The sequence below is a fragment of the Amia ocellicauda genome, unplaced genomic scaffold, assembly GCF_036373705.1.
Source record: "Amia ocellicauda isolate fAmiCal2 unplaced genomic scaffold, fAmiCal2.hap1 HAP1_SCAFFOLD_58, whole genome shotgun sequence".
In the NCBI taxonomy this organism is placed as follows: Eukaryota; Metazoa; Chordata; class Actinopteri; order Amiiformes; family Amiidae; genus Amia; species Amia ocellicauda.
The window spans coordinates 343,579-347,855 of record NW_027102988.1 but is presented as its reverse complement, the minus strand read 5'-3'; positions in this window follow the sequence as shown (position 1 = coordinate 347,855).

The following is a 4,277-nucleotide window of genomic DNA, read 5'->3' as shown; positions in this document are numbered from 1 at the left end:
TATGTTTACAAGGGCTGTGGGATAGGGGCGTGTGTCACCATGTGTGCATGTGATACTGAGCTCCTGATGTCTATCCAGCTTGTTGGTCGCTACTAATTTTTCTGTGACCAGTGTAACCATACTGCCAGAGTCGAGTAGAGCAGCCACTTCTTTCTCATCGACTATCACTGTACACATGTGTTTTGGATTAGGTACTCCGCCTATGAAAACATCCGTCCCAACAGGGCAGGCATAAAATACCGGTTTCTCTTTCCCCATATCACACACATTACATTGCATTGGTTCCTCTCTACCTGGGCAGTGGGCCGCAATATGTCCTACTTTGTCACAATTGTAGCAGACAATTGGTTGTGATGGTGACCCCCTATAACCCTTAGTCTCGGCTTTAGGCCCCACCTTTGCCCCCCCCAGTCTTGCTCTTTTCTTCCAACCCAGCGCGTCATGTTTCCCAGAGTACTTTGGAACCATCTTACCCGGTCCGCTGGTTCGTCATGGCCTGGGGAACGAGTTTTTAACCTCCGGTACATGCTCTGCTGCTCCGGCTGTATAGAACCGCTCTACAATGGCCACCAAGGTGTCAGCGGACAGCACCTCATTCTGGCCAACCCAGCGTCGAACGTCCTTGGGAAAAACAGCGTTGGTAGTTGTCAAGGACTATGGCCTCCACCACCTCGGCTGATGAATGGACCTCTGGCTGTAGCCATTTCCTGGCCAGATGGATCAGATCAAACATCTGCGTTCGGATTGGTTGTCCTGGTTGGTAGGCCCACTGCTGAAACCGATGTGCCCTCACTGCGGTGGTCACGCCCAATCGGGTCATTATCTCCGCTTTCAATTTATCATAGTCCTGGGCGTCCTTCAGCTCCAGATCAAAGTACGCTTTCTGTGCATCCCCTGCCAGATAAGGTGCCACAAGCCCTGCCCAGGAATCTTTTGGCCATCCCTCTCTCTGCTGTCCTCTCAAAGGTCATAAGGAAGGCCTCAACATCGTCCTGTTTTGTCATTTTCTGCAGAAAGTGATTGGTGCGGGGAGTGGAATGGGTTGCAGCCCCCTGTGGCCCAATCCTGGTTGCAAGTGCTTCAACACTCTCTTTCAGCTCTTTAGTCACCTTTTCCTGCTCTTCTCTAAACATTTTATTTGTATCATGCTGGACCTGCAGTGCTTCCTGATGCATCCGCATAGCATCCTGGTGAGCCACCTGCTGCACCCTGGTCGCTTCCTGTTGGGCTATTACAGCCTGTAGTTTTATTTTTTTGGATAAAAAAATTCACTCAGCCAGTCTAGGTTTCATGAGGTGCTGCCCGCATTCTACACCAAATGTGACAAAACGCCTTGGCTGTACACATGTGCGGGTCTTCTCTGTGATCTTCTTAGGAGTAAAAACCAGTCATGACCCAGGGAGGAGGTTGCAAATACAGGGCTGTGCCTGTATGTTTACTTCAAACAAAACAAATCTGAAAACAAAACCTAACTCACACTGGAGTTGTAACTAATCTTACATAATCATTCTATTTTAAACAAAGTCTGGAATAAATAAGTCTTGGCTTTCTCCTTATGAGCTACCTCTGTTTTCCAGATAACTCACCCTATTGTCTCTCACTTCTCTCTCTCTCAGGCCCGCCTTATATACCTGGTGAATAATTGAGGAAGTAACACCAAGTGACCACATTAGGTGCTAGAATGGCTGCCTGAGGGTTTCTGGGGAGTGTTGTTGCCTAGGGTCGGTATTCTACCCTAGAGTACACACCTTGCAGCAGACCTGGCCTGACATATCTGCCATGTATGACCCTGCCCCTTGGTTTGTCACAATACATACATACATACATATACACGGAAAATAAATAATAGAATTATGAATCACAATAAGATGTAATGACGTACAGAAAAAGAAAATGTAATAAAATGTGATCTTTAATACATACAAATAAAGAAAATAGGTATACCATTTCCAGATTCCTTTTTTGAAATACAATGACATGCATTACAAACGAGTATTTACATTATATTTACAGCCGGTGCTCGTGTGTCACTGTGTCCCTCAGGCTGTGGTTGGCGCTGACATATTGGGCAGAATGTGTCCCTTATTTTGGGCTAAAGCTTTCTGTGGAGGGGAACGTGGATCAGTTTGTACCATTTTTGGGAGGATCTGCCTTGTTGGGGCGGAGCTGTGATCCAGGTGAACAGCAGATCGGGCATAGGTGGGCATGTGGGCAGAGGAGTAGGAAGGCCGGTCAAGCAAATAAGCTTGCTAAGGTACACAGCAGCAGCAAGCAGCCCCCCCATCCAGCCAGCCAGCCAGTCTGGCTGGCAGTGACTGAGTGGTTGACAGACGGCAAGCAACGGAATGTTCATGCTCTGTGATGTCATAGCAGTCAGCTGAGAGAGGCTTGTGATGTCATCGCTGAGCTGGCTGGCTGGCTGGCTGGCTGGCTGTGTGTGTGTCTGTGTGTGTGTGTGTGTGTGTGTGTGTGTGTGTGTGTGTGTCTGTTTGTGTTTGTCAGTCTGTCTGTCTCTCTCTCTCTCTCTCTCTCTCCCTCTCAATTCAATTAATTTGTATTGTCAAAGCTTGGACATACATACATACATACATACATGCTAGAAAATCATTACTATGTTGTCTTAAAGGCTAACTAAGCAGAACATATTTCATTATAGAACAGAGTTCATAGATCTACACATGGTTTTAAGGAACAGGCACGTAGGTCATACCGTTTGACATTGTCTCCAAGGTTCTCATCGTAAATAACAAACAGAAATCAAACTACCTTATGGCCTCCTGACCTTCTAGCTTGACCTTATCTTTCTTAAGTATACAAGAGAGAAAAACAGGTTTGAGAAAATCATTTCTAACTTTCCTTCCATACAATAATACATACATACATACATATGGAAAATAAATAATAGAATTATGAATCTCAATATAATGTAATGAAGTAAAGAAAAAGAAAATGTAATAAAATGTGATCTTTAATACATTCAAATAAAGAAAATAGGTTTACTATTTCCAGATTCCTTTTTGAAATACAATGACATGCATTACAAACGAGTATTTACATTATATTTACAGCCGGTGCTCGTGTGTCACTGTGTCCCTCAGGCTGTGGTAGGCGCTGACATATTGGGCAGAATGTGTCCCTTATTTTGGGCTAAAGCTTTCTGTGGAGGGGAACGTGGATCAGTTTGTACCATTTTTGGGAGGATCTGCCTTGTTGGGGCGGAGCTGTGATCCAGGTGAACAGCAGATCGGGCATAGGTGGGCATGTGGGCAGAGGAGTAGGAAGGCCGGTCAAGCAAATAAGCTTGCTAAGTTACACAGCAGCAGCAAGCAGCCCCCCCATCCAGCCAGCCAGCCAGTCTGGCTGGCAGTGACTGAGTGGTTGACAGACGGCAAGCAACGGAATGTTCATGCTCTGTGATGTCATAGCAGTCAGCTGAGAGAGGCTTGTGATGTCATCGCTGAGCTGGCTGGCTGGCTGGCTGGCTGGCTGTGTGTGTGTGTGTGTGTGTGTGTGTGTGTGTGTGTGTGTGTGTCTGTTTGTGTTTGTCAGTCTGTCTGTCTGTCTGTCTCTCTCTCTCTCTCTCTCTCTCTCTCCCTCTCAATTCAATTCATTTGTATTGTCAAAGCAATTGGACATACATACATACATACATACATGCTAGAAAATCATTACTATGTTATCTTAAAGGCTAACTAAGCAGAACATATTTCATTATAGAACAGAGTTCATAGATCTACACATGGTTTTAAGGAACAGGCACGTAGGTCATACTGTTTGACATTGTCTCCAAGGTTCTCATCGTAAATAACAAACAGAAATCAAACTACCTTATGGCCGCCTGACCTTCTAGCATGACCTTATCTTTCTTAAGTATACAAGAGAGCAAAACAGGTTTGAGAAAATAATTTCTAACTTTCCTTCCATACAATAATACATACATACATACATACAGAAAATAAATAATAGAATTATGAATCTCAATATAATGTAATGAAGTACAGAAAAAGAAAATGTAATAAAATGTGATCTTTAATACATTCAAATAAAGAAAATAGGTTTACTATTTCCAGATTCCTTTTTGAAATACAATGACATGCATTACAAACGAGTATTTACATTATATTTACAGCCGGTGCTCGTGTGTCACTGTGTCCCTCAGGCTGTGGTAGGCGCTGACATATTGGGCAGCCAGGGTGGCTGTGTGTCCCTCCACCAGGAGGACTGAGCGTTTTTCTTTTTTCTCAGTTTTGTCACAGGTTGGGTGGGCATTCGTTATG